This window comes from Diceros bicornis, chromosome 23 (assembly GCF_020826845.1).
Source record: "Diceros bicornis minor isolate mBicDic1 chromosome 23, mDicBic1.mat.cur, whole genome shotgun sequence".
Taxonomy (NCBI): domain Eukaryota; kingdom Metazoa; phylum Chordata; class Mammalia; order Perissodactyla; family Rhinocerotidae; genus Diceros; species Diceros bicornis.
The window spans coordinates 4,637,271-4,655,654 of NC_080762.1; the positions used below are offsets into that span (position 1 = coordinate 4,637,271).

General features: G+C 35.9%; 1 long non-coding RNA gene across 1 annotated transcript in view; it reads right to left on the bottom strand.

Annotated features, from left to right (window-relative positions):
- Window positions 1–728: 728 nt before the first annotated feature.
- Window positions 729–18,384, bottom strand: part of LOC131420646 (uncharacterized) — a 135,246-nt gene continuing 117,590 nt past the window's right edge. Inside the window, exon 3 of the long non-coding RNA XR_009223608.1 lies at window positions 729–780. This is a non-coding gene — a long non-coding RNA (uncharacterized LOC131420646). The remainder of the gene's footprint in view (window positions 781–18,384) is intronic.

Consider the following 18,384-nt stretch of genomic DNA (forward strand, 5'->3'; position numbering starts at 1 on the left):
TCTCAACATTACATACAATTTCTCAATGCAAGAGGTTAAGTTATATCATTTATATCATATTATTTTTTATTATTTTATTGTAATGGTATTTATAATACTTTTCACTTATCCACTTAATTGAGGCCTGAATTTTGAAATGAGAATGTGTAGGCCTAAAAAAAATCTGTTGGACATCTGGTCCAACCACAAACAACTAAATGGTGCTCAATTCCTGTATATCATGGCCTGACCACTTTAATTCATCATTTCCATAGGTTCTAAATAACTGAAAAGAGAATGCCAAGTTAATTTTGATTTTTCCAATTTGATAGCATTCTCAAAATCTAGCAACGTTTGAGTGAAAACTAACTATTGTATTTTTTTTTTGGTAAACATAGATTTGAAAGTTATTCAGTTTCTGGCAAAATTTCAGATGTGAATACATTATAAGAAGAGATTAGAAGGAAAAACGAGGGTGGACATAAAATAATGAATGCTAAGGGAACACGTTTTCAAGTATTTCTAGAGATGTTTCTACTATTAGTCTTTAAAGTTGACTTCAATCAGTGTTCTCTTTATTAATAGTAAGATTAACGGCACCCTAGCCAGTATCATAAATAATTCCCATACAGATAAGTTCTTAAAGATACTCAGTGTTTCAAATCACAGTAGTATCTGGAGTATAGCATCTTATTAGTTCTCCAGAGTTGCAATTTTTCTTAGCAGAGTCTTGGCCTTTATTTTACCGTACCTGGAATTCTGAGGTTCTGAAACATCTGATTCTGTGCACGTTTTCTTCACCTATAAGAAAAGAGCACCAGTTATTTTCATAGGAAAATACAACTTCCTCACTCAGGTTCACACACTTGTTAAACTTAAAGCAAATACAGCTCTGCTCACTAAGATCTCTATAAAATACTCCCACGTTTTACAGCAGCACCATGCCTGCTTCATGTAATAGTGAAATACACTAAATAGTGTATTTCATTATTATCCCATGAACAGCTGCCAAAGGCACTTCCCTAGAATCCATTAGTATGTAAAATGTTCAGCTAAAATAGCTTGGGACCAGCTTAACTAGGAACAAAGAAACCAAAGAACCAGGTTTCCCACTTAGGAACTAGAAAGCCATACTGTTCTCAGTTCACTAAGAAATGTTTTTCCAATTGATACCTTTTCTGTCTCCCACTAAAGCGCACCATAATAAACACCAGGTTCTGGGGGCAAAGCGCAGCATTAGCTAAAACATTCATATATTAATTTTCATTCTCTCAATCCAGTGGTTGTATGTTTTATATATTTCTCACCATATCAATTAAGTTTCAGCCTTGCTCACAGACTTCTCACATATATTTGCAGTACATTTTGCTGACTATATTTCAACTTTGTGGTTTTTAACCCACAAAAGGTAAAGAATGAAAATAACCTTTACTTCTAGGACATGCTACCCATTTAGCACCATAGTGTGTGACACATTCTCTAAAAAAGGTAAAGCACAAATCCACGGCCTTTCATAATTTATCTTCAAGCATAGATACTTATATCTGGTTATTATGGTCTTAATGGTATATTATATACAAAGTAGACTCAATTTCAAAAATCCCTTAGAATATGTAGCATGAACAATATACATTTACAAGGCCACTGTCATATACTCTAGGCGTTTATACTGCCAAAATCTATCTATGCAGCCTACAGAATCCGAGGCTTTAAATTCTAGTATGTAGCGTGGAAGTGAAAAATAAGTCCACTGAATATTCACTGTGGCACATACCAGGGGTGTGAACTGCAATATGAATGGCATCATTTAAGACCAAGTTTTGAATTTTAAAGATGCAGCATTGTCTTTCCAGCTCACAAAGCAATTCTTTCCTCCTCTGACTCAGAAGAATGCTTAAAAATCAAACACACAAAAAACGCCTACACTTTCAAAAATCTATGTCTTTTGCTTTCAATTCTAAGCCTAGACATTTTTATAATCTGGTAAATCAACTATTTGCTTGATTAACTGTCCTCTCTTTTGCATCCTGTGTTTACATTTATACAACATGAAAATAGAACTGATGAGCAAAGAGGTTACCATCCCTGTCCTATTATGTCCCTTCTATGCTCTGAACATGGAACTCAGCACCATGAGATGGAAGGGTGAAGAAATGTTTTCAAGAGTAATTAGTTAAAAAAGAAAAGAAAAGGAAAGGAAAGGAGAAAAAAGGGATACCTTTCTTAAAACACAAACATAAAATTCACTACAAAACCCACAAAAGTCTTATGTCCATTAAAAATTTGTCCAAGAAAAATAAGAACTAAAAGAGAAGGATACCAGAATAAACCCTTTTTTCCTCCCTGATTCATCACCAGAAACAATAGGAACTGCCCAATGAATATGCAGAAATCACCTCAAAGTGAAGTCACTTTCCTCAAGACTATGATGATGTGACTTGGGGCCTGACTGAACAAGCTCCAGACCACACAGCAAACTAGACATATACTCCCAAGCAAGGCTCAGAACCAGACAAGCTTCCTGTGGTTTAAAAAACAAAGAATGTTTTTCTTTAATACCCATGGCTTTACAAAGCATCCTTCTCCAAAAACCTAACCAGAAAGTTCCAATTACGTTAATTTATTCTCCACGTAGTAACTGATGGCAGAGAGCACATCTATTGACTACTTTCTAGTAATCTAGTACCTACAGAGTTCCAGACTCACAGCTAACGCTTAACAAGTACATGATGAAGGACTGAAGTCGATACAGATATTCTTTTAGCTATGCATTCTTCAAAGTGATTCTTTTCAGGGGTTTCATTCAGTTCATCCATGGTCAAATGAGGAAAGAATAATATTGAGGATACCATGACTACTATAGGAGAGGTCTATGCAGTGCTGTGGGTATTCAGAGGACAACCTACTGCAGTCAAAGGAAGAAGGGACGGCCACAAAGGAAGTGACTTCTGAACTGAGTCTTAAAGGATATGGGCCTCAAAGACTAACTTTGGAGAAAGGTAGGTATTTCAACATCATGGGGTTTGCCAGAGGAACCGTATTATGAAGACCTTATAAATGGTAAAGAATTTGGAATCTAATCTTTGGGTGAACAAGATCTTTGAAGAGTTTTAAGAAACAGACTGGGTAGAGATGGTGTGGAAGGGGGCAAGGTGAGGGCTGAAGACAGGTAAGAGTCTAATGCAACAGAAGAGAAAGTAGAAGTTCCATGAAAGCAGAAATGGCAATGGTCTTGTACATCACTACATCCCAAGCCTTGAGCAGATGCCCCCTGCTATGGTCTGAATGTTTGTATCACCCCAGAATTCACGTGTTGAAATCCTAACCCCAAAGATTAGGAAGTGGAGCCTTTGGGAAGTGCTTAGATCAGGAGGGTGAAGCCTGTATGAATGGGATTAACGTTCTTATAAAAAAGACCCCCATAGCCCTTCTACCAAGTGAGGTCAGAGCGAGAAGGTGCTGGCTATGAACCAGGACGCAGCTCTCACCAGACACCACCATGCTGGCGCCTTGATCTCGGACTTCCGAGCCTCCAGAATTGTGAGAAATAAATTTCTGTTGTTTGTAAATTAGTCTGTGATATTTTGGTAGAGTAGTCCAAATGGACTAAGACACTCCCCATACACTGGTTTACTAAGTGAGTCATTCAATACATTGGTGAGAGATGGTGAAGACCTGAATTAAGACAAGGAGTCATGGGGAGAGAGCTGACGGGACCTTTATGACAGACATTTCTGAGACAGAATTGGCAGAATATTGTTGTTGATTGAAGCAAAGTATAAAGTAGAATATGATCTTACCTTTTAATCTGTCCTTGAAAAGAAATTTTAGTCATACCAAAGACCAAAAAAAATGTTAACTTATGATTTCTTTAAAATACTTCAAAATCCTATCTTATTTCTGAATTGATGGAGAAAAGTTAAATGAATCATTATGAAACTTATATGTTTATAGTGTCTTTGTCACAGAATTAGAAGCCAAATGGACAGTTTTACCTAAATGTGGACACACGCTCCCATTTGAGAGCTCAACAACACTTCATTAGGTGGTGACTGCTGAAACATACACGTTACAGAATAAAGAATATTCTTACAAAATATACAGAGTCTTCTGTCTCCAAGGACCATCAATTTAGTTTTGAATTTGTTTTGAATAAAGTTGAAACAAGCTAGCCAAGAAACGAGGCAGAATTTCATGCCCATAATTTAAATTCAAATCCTAGTTTTCATAAAACACACAAAGAGGTGGGCAAAAAATATGTCAAGAGGGAAAAGATGAATAGTGCTAAATGCATCTAATTGGCTGCACTAATGTGAATTTTAAGCCTACTTAATGTTATAAAAGTACATGCAAAATCAAACAAGACAAAAAAGAATAAAAGTTTAACTATTTTAAGAAAATAACTATTAGTATGTAATGAACACACATATATCAAAACACTGAATTTTTTGAATGAATGAATGAATAATAGCTAAAATTTCTGAGTGTTTACTATATGCCAGGCACAAGGCTTAGGTAGATGCTATTTTTCCCCAATTCACAGGTGATACTACTGAGAACCAGAAACATTAATCTGCAAGCAAGCTGTGTAAAAAACTTCAAATCCAGGTCTATGAGGGCATTTTAGCCAGTACATGCCAAGAACCTAAAATTCATAAAACATAAACTAAAATGTTTAAAATGAAGATCAAAACATCCTAATATTTAAAAGTTCAATTTTTTATTGCATCATAATAATAATGGCTGCCATTTATTAAGCAATTATTCTTTTGCACACTGTGCTGGACTCTGCATATATGTAATCTCATTTAATCTATGAAGACAGGTATGATGGATGAAATCTTCCTTTTACAAGTGATAAAACTAAGGCTCAAATAGGTTAAACCACTCGTCCAGTGTCCCACAGCTAGTGCTAACAGGGCTGGAGTTAGCACGGAATGCTATACATCAAGCCTTTCTTTCTCGCTTATGATTTGCCAGTTGCTTTTTGTGTGTGTGTGAAGGAGATCAGCCCTGAGCCAAAATCCTATGCTGATCCTCCTCTTTTTTGCCGAGGAAGACCGGCCCTGAGCTAACCTCCGTGCCCATCTTCCTCTACTTTATACAGGACGCCACCACAGCATGGCTTGACAAGCAGTGTGTCGGTGAGCGCCCAGGATCCGAACTCGCAAACCCTGGGCCACCGCAGTGGAGCGCGTGCACTTAACTGATTGCGCCACCAGGCTGGCCCCTTGCCAGTTGCTTTTATTAAGTTGTTTTAAAACTAGGAGTTGGAACTAACATTCCATGGAACAATTCATAAAGAACCCACTAGTTACTTCTTGTAATACATCAGCCGTTAAGCAAATCTTTTAAATTGGACTACTGAAGTAACCAGGTTTTACAAAGCACTAGTAACATTTAAAGTCCATATAAGCAAAGTAAAATGGAGTTTTGAAGAAATTATCCTAATACCTCTCACCTCCACCGCCACCACCAATACCCCCCCAAAACTGCAAAAAAGGTCTAATGTGAAAAACAGCTTCTGTCTTTTTGTTGTTGTTTTATGTCTGAAATATTAGGATCCGTTCATTCAATAAGCCTTTACTGAATGCCTCAGTATACTAGGTACCCTTCTGGGCATGGAGATGAACTAGACCTGAGCCGTCCAACACAGTAGCCACTAGCCACAGGTGGCTATTTAGAACTTGAATGTGGCTAGTCTATACTGAGACGTGCTGTAAGAGTGAAAGGCACTCTGAATTTCAAAGACTGACTTAGTATGAAAAAATAAAACAGAAAATATCTCAATATTTTTTATATTGAGAAATAAAATTTTAGATATACTGGGTTAAATAAAATAATGTCTTCCATTTCCTTTTACTTTTCTAACACAGCTACTAAAATATTTAAAATACCTATATGGCCTGCACCATATTTCTGTTGAACAGCACTGACCTAGACAAACAAAAGCCTGCCTGCACGGATCATGCATTCTAGTGGAAGAAACATACAATAAGTGCGAAAACAGGTAAATAAAACACGTAATGTCATCAGTGCTAAGTGTCGAGAGAAAATAAAGCAGAATAAAGGGGAAGAAAAGACTGGTCAACAATATTTCATTAGTTAAACCATTATAAAACATTATTGTTCCTATTTCACAACACCATTCATTCTTCAAGTTTTTTAGGCTGTATGTACATGAGTAACATAAATTGCACTTTGTAAACTAATTATAAAGAATCTGGGATTTGGTATTCACAATAATTAATACTTTAAACGTCTGGAAAAAATATGCACAAAATGTAATCTCTAGAATGTTTTGCATTATGACCAAGAAATTGAAGTATAAACATCATCTTAAATTTTTTCATATTCTATAATCACTAGGTGCTTTGAGAAGCTTACAATCTTTTGAGGAAAAACAGAATTAACTCACAAAAAAAATGCAAAGAAGAACAAGTTTCTTTTTATCCCATCTACCATCTTCTAATAAAGCTGGAACCAATTACCCCAATTATTTTCTACTTAATCTTGCTGTTTATAAGTCCTGAAAAATTAAAGATGATAAAAAAATGTAAAGGTTGGAATAATGGAAGAAGACATTTGAAAAGACCTCTTTTGTAACTTCACTTTGTTTTGAAATGAACTTTAATGATTAATTCTTAAAACATACTATATTATGATAATAAAAGATCAATTCTGCAACTATAAATTCAAGATGAAAACTTCAGCAGTGAAGGTTTGCTGATGTAATGAATAACTTACACGCATTTTTATTATATACATTTTTATGGGTGGTATGTAAGACAATCTTTATTTCTTCACTGGACTGTATAGGAAACACAACGTAAATTAGATTTGAATGCATTATGGTTTAAGGAAAACAATGGATAAAAAGATAGATATAAAAATAAAATTTGTCCCCCAAATGCAAATTATATTGTAGATTATTGCATGCAAAACTCTCCGTCAATACAGAAATTGATACAGAATTACTGTCAACAACAATAATTTAGATTGCCAGCTTTGGCTGTATTTCAAATGTGAATACTCTATAAAATGTGAATCTGACTGAATAAACAATATTTTTACAAATACTATAGGGTGTCAATGCCTAGAGTCTTGTATTAATGTATACTTTATAAAATGTATTTTATGACTGGGTTGCATAAAATTATTGTAAATAACTGTCTGATTGAGAATGAGTAGCTAACTTTAATTACCTTTAAGTTCTGATTTAGTGAAAATAAGAGACTTCTTGAAATATCAATGTTATGTGACTTTTTTTCTGTTTTCTAATACTTAGAAGTCAGTCATATTTGAATTTTAAATTATATAATGGAATTAAAAAGTATTTTCTTATAATTATTCTAGCTTTATTCTAGAATGTAAATTATGCTCTCATTTAATATATCTCAACTAGATAATCCTTTTTACACATTTAATTTTTTTCAATTAGTTGAACCAACTGATAGAGTTGGATGGGTTTCCCCAGATCCCCCTCTTCTCTAGTCAGCAGCATTAAATAAATATGAATTAAAATATGTCTTTTTCTATTTTACTTCAGAATGCACATAGTAACATAACTAAGAAAATATAAAATCAGATATATGAATTAATCTAAAAATTGAGTGAAAATAATAATAGTTGAAATATTCAATTTCAAAATATATAATATATAATTATAAACAAATTATAAAAAAATATATAATTTTTACAATAGAGGCCTTTGCCAAAAGTTATTGTTTATTTACCTAGAGTAGTGAAAGAAAATATATGTTCATTTTCTGAATATAATGTTTACAAATTAATACCACTCTAGTACTTAGCATAAGATGCACACGTTTATGTGATAACCTATGATTATTTGTGCAGCCAAGTAAATATAATTTATATTGAGAAGATCAGCACAGAATCGCTATGCTGCTAGTCTCATGCAGATACAAACAGAGAGATACTATCTAAACTGGCTTCAACTAAAATGTCTCCACATTTCTCAACAAAACTTATTTTACATTTTTCACATATGTTACAGTTCAGTTCTTGACCTCTACAAACTCAAAGCACAAGAAAAATCTTTGGAATACAAAAGTTGTCACATAGAGTCTTTGAAAATATATCTCTGTTTTAATATGCCCATACAAATTTGAGAGGCTTACCAAAAAATAAAATGCCATTTTGCCAAACACTGGCCAAAAAGTTAAAGTCTTAGAAATAGACTTTATAAAAATCTACTTACTAAATAATCTAAAACTATTTTTATAAAGTGTCATTCTTCCTTAGAAACAAAAATCTTGCAGCTAAAATACATACATTTCTGAAATCCTTTTCATGGAGTTAGGAAAGTTTCTTTACTCCTCTTTTTTCTTAGGATATCCCTTTTCCATCTCTTTGTCATTGCTTGCCCAAGCTTCTCCCCCATAACACCTAGCATCAGTTTCCAAAAGCCCACGCTACCACTTATTTACGATAAAAGTGAGAGAACTTAACTGCATCACTGAAGGTCTGCGTCTACTTCAGTCCAAAGAAAAATTGCTATACCTCTTCTTTAACTGCCATACACAGATAAAGTACAAAGATACAATTGAATACTCTGTAACTGCAACAGTAAACAAAATAAACGTATACACTAATAGTAGAGTTAGAGGGTTAATACATGAAAATCCACTACTAAAAACCTGATGTGGAAATTATTTTACCCTCTAGTATTGAACTGCCATAGGCAAGATCTTACTTGATTTCTCGCCTTTAATGCAGGGGCCTTCCAGATCCCAGGTTTGCGGGCGGGGGGTTATACAAACTCGCACACCGGGGAAGAAGTACGTTCTAAACGTAAAAAATCCTATAGGCTATAACTCTACATCAACTACAACTATCACAATGGCGTTCAAATTATTTCAGAGTTCATTGTAAGGTTGGATATAGTTAAAAAGCAACTTAGTAACAATGACTCAGGGAAACAAAGCATAATTATTTATGTACAGTTTATACGCACTAAATCAAATGTCAAACCACATAAGCTTTTCAAGAATTCTGAACCGCACTTTCTCCTTAATTATGCCGTTGTCCTTTGTCACCTGCCATAAACTCCACATATACTACGTGAAATATTCAGGAAAATTTGAAACTCCTAATGGTATGTTTTTTCACTACTACCCAACAGGGACTATATCAAAGGTAACAAAGTACTTAAAATGCCACGAAATGGACCATAAGATGCCTTACCGTATCCCGTTACAGCTCATATGAAAGTCCCCCCACTCTGCCAAGTTTGGAAGCAAGACTGGATTGTTCAGCCGTAATACTTTGCACAAATATGATAAATGTTAAAAGGATTTTTTTCTCACAAACTGTGCTGTATAAACATCTAACAGATATTTACCCATATAGCTTGGTCTCCTTTATACTTTTTGTTTACATAGTTCTTTGCAGTCCTGGGTGTCACAAGACAGATGGTATTAAAACAACAAAAGAACAAAATGGAATATTCATTGTAAACCAAGACCTAGTACTTAATGAGTATAATGTTAATTTGGTAGAATCCACTGCAATTAAACTTAAATTGCTGACTCTACTGTACACTTTCTCACTGAGCCGGGAAAGAAGAATTTCACCAGTATTAAATATCAAACCCTTCAGCTTCGGGTTTCCCTTCAACTGAAGATTTATGAATTCACACAAATAATGCTTTAAAAATAATCTGAAGAATTGACTCTATCCCCCTAAATAGAGAAATCTTGCTAATGTTTTTAGCAACATCTCTATATCTTGCTGGGTTTTTTTTCTTTTTCTTTTTTTAGATCTTGGAATGTTTTGGCCACAAGGTTAAGAAAAACTTCCCCATTTATCATGATCTGCCAGGCACAACAGGCCCCCAGACAATGCAGCCCTCCACCACTTAACAAATTCAGCTCATCTTAGTCGTGACACTTCAAAAGAATATGGCCACAGGCAGAGATCAGCTATCATTTATTTTAAAGCACAAATATCAATCATTGTGTAACATACTCTAGTGCACCCAACATCATTTGTCTATTAGGTATAACTGATAACTAACCTTTTCAATTTAAACAATAATTAATATAGAGATGGTCTGGTTTATTAATATATGTGTTGAATTATATGTAATAACTTTAGTAAAAGTTTCTGTTAAAAATCTCTTAAGTTTGAATACATATATAAACTTTAAAAGATATTTTCAACAAATATGTAAAAATTCTCCTAATGAGCCCAAAGGTATCACCATAACTCTTAAGGAAAATTGAGAAATTCTTTAACTTTAAAAACAAATTGATGGATAGAACGTAAACAATAAAATGTTTAAGGCAATTTTAAATTGAATAGCATATATCTGTATATATCTGTAGATTAATCTGAAGACCTGTAGATTAATTTACATATGATGTAAATATTTCTGGCACAGCATGTTGATAAAAGAAGTATATAAAGACAGATCCATTTTCAAATTTTGTAAATTTTAAGTTCTTGATTTTCCATTAAAATAGCAGCTTTTAGAAAGAGAAAATTCTGGGGTGCTGGCATCAAGTTCTTTATTTTTAAAATTAAACTATATACAATAAGAAAAAATGTATTTGCAGCATGTTGGATTTTAATCTGATATTTTTTACAATATTTTAGCACCCTTTTTTGAGTTTTAAAATCTATTCTAAAGTAGTTTTATATTAAATCCATCTTGTATAAGCATTGTTATAAAAAGCTTATATATCATCTTTACTCAGGTTTTAATCCTAAAATGAAATTCTACATTAGCAGAGTTAATAAATACAGATTGTGGCATAATTTACACACTAAAAAACACCAATTATGCAATTTCTGTTTGAGTAGATTTTCTACCAAATTGAAGTAACAATTTGTATTACCCTCAAGCTAAGGGCATAAGACAAAATGGTTCCCAGGGAAACGTATTTCACATACACAAATATGTGTAAGAAGAAATAGTCCCATTAACTGTGTAACCTCAAGTACAAGCTAAGCTCTTTATTACAAGCCTTTTTAAATGCAGAAGTTGATCCTTTAGATGGAAGTGAAATTCAGTCAGGTAACTTCACAGTTTTTGTGGCCCTAAATATTTGTCTATCATAAAGAATGAAGTACCCTCTGCAGTCTCAATGTAAAACGAGGCCACACAGCGGTTAAATCCAAGGGCTAAAGAGAAAAGGAATTATAGAGTAGGTCTATCTGTAGTGAGGTCTCATCTAGGTGAGCCTAATAAATAATTGAGATATACTTAACGATTTTTTCCTCTTTGACCTTAATTAAAATGGCTTTCTGAGAGCAGGTTCTAAGGACAATTTATCCTGGTTTCCTCAATACGCACTTATGAAGTCATCTGGCTTTTGTATTTCTTCAACAGCTGCATTACCTTCCAAACTGGCTTGTCCCATTTCCCCAAAGCAAAATGGGAGACTGCCCCACACACACAACCACCCTCCTTCTGCAGGTGCCTACGAGCTCAAAAAGTCAGATCACACCATTTTGAAAATTCTAATAACAGTAATTTATAAAGAACTTGGAGGAGGAAAGAGAAAAATCAAACAGAGATTTAAAAATTGGCCTCTCTCTCTTTCCTCCCCCCCTTCCCTCCTTTTCGCTAAGACAAAGCATTAGATAGTTATTGGTATTTACTTTTGTTGCCATTTTTGATAAGTAATATTTGAGTAACTTAGGAAAGTTTCAGTGAAAAAACAAACACGCCAAAAGCAAAATAAGGTAGTGCAACATCATTATTCAATTACAGAGGATTTCAGAAAAAAGTAACTGCAACTAAGAAAGGAGCAGGGAACTGGATAGTGAGGACTGATGCCCAGTAGACCCTGGAAACCAAAGGAACACTTATTGGCTGTGATAATTCATCCTCCCTCCTTCAAACAGGTCCCCTAAACAATCTAATTCTGCAGTAAATCAGTTCTCACAGACACTTGGTATTAGAGAATATTTTCTCCTCCTGAATTTTTCTCACCAGAATAATAAAATAGCACCCACATCACAGGGCTTTCTTCAGCTGTGGATGAAAGAAATCTTTAAGGTACTGCAATTAACGTGACAGTTCACCCAGAGCTCAGCCCCTTGCCGCAGCAAAACAGCAATTCACACTCTTCCTTCGTGAGATTCAAAGATACAAAAAATATTTAAATAATTTAAACCAAAGCATACTGAAGGCTTCCACATCAAGGTTTTTTAATGAAAGCACATGTTCCAGTGCACATCCAAATGAAGGTAAAACCAACTGGAAATTTAGGATTTTTTTTTAAGAAGTTAAAATTAAATGTGATCTTACTATTATGGCTTCAGGAAAAAACTAATAAGGTTCCATAAATAGAGGGAAATATTTGTTCTCTTAAAAAGTAGAAAACACTTATCATTGAAATGACTGTATTTGAAATTTAATAAAAATCCAAATTCAGAACAAAATTTCAAAGCAAAAAATTATCCAGGAAAAAAAAGCCTTTCATTTAAATAACTGATATTAATTTTTCAAATCCTGCAGCATGCACCAAGAAGGCAAAAATCCTCAAAGTCAATTAAAGTTTTCTAATAAAATGTAATCTATTTATTATCAATTATTGTATTACCTGCATTTCTCCCAGCATTAACATAACGTAGTTACAGTATTTGAATTTTATAAAGACAAAATGTATTTAAAAGTTTCAGCAAGGGCAGATTAGAGATTTTCTCTATATTGACCTACTGGCTCAATTTTTACATATATATTTCTTCTATCATCCTTGTGCTAAAACTTAGAAAAATCCAAACCACTTATTTTAACTAATATTTTTCTCTAAGATACAACTGCTATACTTACCATGTTATGTTATGTGTATGTTTTACCACATAACATAAAAATGATGATAATTCTTTAATCAAAAGTAGATAAAACTCACCTTATGCAAAGTCTGAAAACTTGAAACGCATTGCAGTTTTATTTGGAAGTGAGTTTTACGTGTGTGTGTGAAGTTCTACAGCCAATAAATTCCACTCTCCAGTGTCCGTGGAATGAAATCCCGTTCGAGGATGACAGCGCACTCGGAGAGGCTTATAGTCTCTTAACAACACCCAGGTAACCTTAAAAACACCTTGCTCCGGCATGAACTTCGGGCTCCAGAAACAGTCCAGTTATTCAGGTTAACTAGGAGGAGACCTGGAGAGTAAACACTCTTGGATCCAACCAATGGCTTTCCACGCCCTTCTGTTTATAGTAAGATGACTTGTCCTCAGAGGTCATCCCCATCGACAGCTCCTGTCTTTCAGTGAGATCCAACCTACAGCGTTTATCCTGACTCCTAGGCTGTCAGCCTGCTGTCATGGTGACACATACACAACCCACTGGTATAGTTACTCGAAGAGTTAAATCCCTGCCTTAAATTTTCTAAAAGTATGTTTTACTTTAACTTCATTTAAAGCAAAGCATTTCTATAGAAAAAATACCTCCCTGGCAAGTTAAGGACTGGTACTCATTTAAATAAGAATTAAATAAGAACTGGTACTCATTTAAAGTCCCCAACGAACATTTTATGGGTTTTGTTCTTTTGTTTTTGGTTTTTTGGATGAGGGAGAAGGCTTGTAAGATTTCACTTTCATTATTACATCTCTCCATTAAGTACAAAATTTTCTTCTTCTTACCCTAAGCCTGTGCACACACACACGTGCATGCCAACAAAGTGGGGAGATAATTACAGGCATTTTTATTTAATTCATTTTTTATGTATTTTTATTTGAGGTAGAGGAAGGGATGAAGACAATTAGAAATGCTCGCCCAAAGGTTATGATTTTACGTAAAATGCTATCTAAAATAAAGCCTTTTATGTTTACAAAAGAAGAGATACCTTAAGTTCTAAGGAAAGAAAAGGAAACAAAAAGAGTTAAATTCAAGAAATAGAATGCAAATAAGTCTATTCTCTGGTACAGAGGTTCCCTTTTTTCTAATGGTTTATAAAAAAGAATTGTTTTCTTTAGAGAAAACAATATTATGCAACTTTCCCCATTCATCCCTTTAAAATTGTGTCTTGCAGATCTCAAAAGAAAGACTAAGCTTGTTTCATAAATTCCTCCTACAATATTTCAATTTAGCATTTACAGGCATACTGGGAATGACTGCCTCCAATCTGTCTACATAATTCGGGGATGATTTCTTTTTCTTTCGTTGTTCTTGATTCTTTGCAGCGTTGCTCTGAATGATACAGCGAGGCAAAGGGTACAAAATCAAGACTACAGCTAAGGAGTAAATGCCGCCTTCCGAGGAATCTGCGGCACAAGTGTTTCTTGAAGTCGTTTTTATTTTCAAGGGAGAAACTGAGTGAAAAGCCATTACCTAGTTCAGGTCTGGGCAGCACTGTGGAAACCCCAGCACCCTCAGGAACTGAAGACAGCGCTGTCTCCCCATGGTGTCAGCTGCTGCTGCTACTGCTGTGAAACTGGATAAGCTCGAACATTCCACCCCGCAGCACATGTTCAGCCCCGGTTTTGAGGCCACTACAATACTGACATGACAGAGAGCTGCCTGGCTCTATTAGAGTTAATAAAACGTGTTGATTAATTATTTGAGAGACTTCATTTTGACAGATTCAAGTCTTTGCTCCTGTTATGGATAGGATCACTTAAAGTAGTGTCTTCTTTGCAGCCAAATCTTCTCAAGTAGTTAGAGCTTCTTGAGTTATTGTGGTATAAATTAAAGTTTTTAAGTTCAACAGAATATGCTTCTGAAATAGCTACTTTCTTAAAAGATTATAAGTCATTCAATATTTTCTAAACTCTTAAGAGCTGATGAAATAGTCATTGAAGCAAAAATCTATGTCTGTTTCTGTTACAATAGAGACCCAATGAACCATATCTAAAACCCTGAGGAGGGCAAGAGAAGCTCTTCATAAATGAAAGAAAAGCTGGCTGGCTGGTAATTTTCTTTCCCAATCTTGGGGGCTGGGGGTGGGGGGTAAGAGGGGGCAATGAACAACGTGTGGTGAAAATTTTGTAAATAAGGGATATATAAACATGAAAATAAATGTCAGTTGTAGTTTCAAATCTTAAAGAGGACAAATGACTACAGTTTTTCTGATGAAAAATATAATTTTTATCTCAGCTTACATCAGGGCATCCAAGTGTTCCTAGAATCATACAAGTAAATGGTATACCATTACTTGACACCGTTATAACGAAGGAGGAAAAAGTACATCGGTGGTTTTTCAATAACATTTGATGAACACAGATTGTTGGGATGCCCTTCTAGCCCCAATGTACCGCCACCAATTAATTACGTGACCTGGAACGAACAGATAAACCACTCCTTCTAAGCATCCATTTCCCCGTCTGTGAAATAAAAGTTTCCATCTCAGAGCGTCACTGGTATAGTATTTATTTTTTCAACACAAATCACATATTTTCGAAGACTCCATCTACCAAGTGTATTTCATTTAACAGTAGTTGTTTTCATTACCCATGCTTAAAATCAGGCATATAGCTGTCAATCAAGGCTGCTAATTATTATGATATAGCCTGTAGGTACAACACGTGAGTTAATAAAATAGCCAAAACGAAAGGAACTAGATGTTTTTAAAAGCCAGTAGAGCCTTATTATGGGTAAATGCTTGGTTTCCTTATGTTTTAAAATACTGAAAATGGCACTTTGACCTCCAAAACCTCTATACGGTCCCTCCAATTCTCCCTTTCGGTGATTTAAGTGCAATCCCTGAGGCCTGCCCCACGTTCTGATGAAAGTGAAGCTGTGATGAACTGCAGACAGGCGGTACGTTACAGCTGTGACTGGCACCGTGTCAGTGCCACGTCGGTACTTGTTAAATGTGTAAATATCCTTTGAAGTAAATATGCAAAATGAGATTAAGTTTAGTGAATCATGACAACTTTTACGTATGGTAGAAATCACATAAATAAAAAAAAAAAAAAATCAGTTACTGCAGTTTCCTGGGGTACATCCTTCAAAATCGCCTTGACTGCTCCCTCTCCATAAGCATTTAGCACACGTGGGTGCTTCTGCACTCTCTACTCTTCATTTCTCCCCCACTCAGTGGCCTCGTTTTTCGTACACTGTCTAGTAATCTGTCAAGCACCCACACTCTCCAGAGTTCTCACATACCTCCAATCTCTTTGACAGCATTTCCTGCCACCTTTCATGATTGGCTGATTAACCATCATACAGCTTTGTGAAAAATTCCAAGGAAAGATGTTAGAAATTAAGAGAAAAAACAGAGTCAACAAAACAGAGAACAAAAGAAAATCAAAAATGTAATCATATAATTCTGACAACAATTGAAAAACCGTAGAGAGAGGAAAATAATTTAAATTTTCTGGATGTACAATTAGCTCCCATATTGCTGATCTGAAAAAGACCATATGGAATCAAAACTGAACAGCCTCCACCAACATAACAGCCTCCTTAGCCAGGTTGCTGATGTGGTGCCTATATTAGAATATAAAATCCAAAACCTGAGAGCCTATTGTTAAATAAACATTTAGCAAATTATGTACATGCCATTGTATAATAAATACCATATAGTTTTCAATGCAGTAATTATATTTGCCATTTGCTTAGTCTTCTTCCTCCTTTTTCTGTTAAGACTGACAAACTGCAGTTCACTCAGGAGCCAAGTGGGCGATCTGCAGGAGCAGAGCAGGCCAGGCAGAGGTGGGGCTACTGGCAAAGTGCACAACCTGGCCCAAACCTTTCAAATTCTATACTTCCCCCGTAGATAATTCATGTATTCTCATGTCTTAAATACCATCCACAGGCTGTAGATTCCCAAAGTTTTATCACCTACTGAGTGGTGATAAAAAGGTGGCTTTATCCTTAAGTTTCTGTACTGATCTTTCCACCTGGTCTGTGGATGCCAATGTGCCCCATAGGAGGAACCCTACTGCAATTCTGTCATCCATAACAACCCTGGCCAGTGAGTTGAGCCTGGGCTGAATGCATTCCAGGGCCAAGGTGGTGTCATTGATTACCTAAAATCGAGGACAAATTTCATATCACCTTTTCTAACTGGAGATAGAGATAATGGCCCACAGGGCACAATAAACAATGAGTCAGCTACCCCTCCATGAAACTCCTCTGAGTGACCAAGCATAGCTCCATTTGGGATTGAGCTCCACATCTGTCTGATGACTATATGATCTATAATCCTTCAACACTTGAGCATCTCTTATGACACCCCTAACATAAGATCTTCTAAACAACAAGTACAGTTCCAAGATGCACACAGAGCCTCCAGAGAAAAAGTGTTTTTCACAATTGTTGGGGCCCCCCAAGTGGGCTCTACATCAGTTGGGGAAGCACAGGTGGGCAGTCCCTCCAAAGTGGCTTCTAGGTCAGTTCGTAGGCCTTACGATTCCCAGCTCAGCTCCAATAACTGAGTCTAGTCTTGTTTTGGGGACCATTTAATTCAATCTCTGTTTGTCCACACGACTAACCAGTGGCATTTATTTGCCCCATGGAATGAATGAATAACAGCTGCAGGAATGATGGGGAAGACATCTAAAGGCTTTCTGCATGAGAGGCGAAGGAGCTGGGCCACCTTCTGCTGTTGCTAATAGACTTCTTGGTAAGGTTAAGGGAAACAGTGTTCAAATCATGTCAGAGCTGACTGGCAGGAGGACAGCAGAGCCAGAAGTCAGTAAAACTTAAGGTGCTTCCAACAGTACAGGAGAGCCACACTAGGGCATTCTCCTTCAAGACGAAGGTTCTAAGAGTGGCTCCTAAAGACAAAATCATTAATGTCCTTCCAAAGACCACACCTCCCAGGTCTAAGGTCTTCTATGCACAGATTCAGAGTCATTGCTCTCCTCTCATCACCACAAAATCCTCTGTCACCTTCCAGTAGCTATAACGTCACCTTTTTTTCCCAATCATCCCCTACTCGCACACAGACCTTTCATCCAGAAAGGTGAAGAGCAAGAGGGCCAAGGCCATTTTTATGAAACTTACAGAGGGCCATATGTTCCCCACTGTGGCCCACAAGGTCCACTCTCAGGGGCCTTGGCGAGCAGTTGACTCAATCAGGTGATCAATATCATTATGATCCAGGACGATTCAGTCTAACAAGAAAATTCAAATGGCCGAACCAGAATAAGTTTGAAGCCTCTGTTTCCCTTTTTGATGAGGGTGCCACCCAGAGGATGTACCAAACAGGCAGGTCTAGGGTGGCTAACAAGGGAAAGAAAGACCCCTCATGTCTAGGAACGGTCAGGATGATATGCCAAAGTTTCAAAATATAAAATTCAATATAAACTCACACCCCCTTCATCCTGATCATAACCTAGGAAGTGGGCGATACATGATCCCTAACTGAGGCCAGTTGGATTCACTAATCATAGTGTCTGATTAATGGACGTGGGCCAGAAGGAGGTCAAGGAGGCAGAGTTATATATCTTTTGAGTTGATTTTAAGGAGGCTGTTCC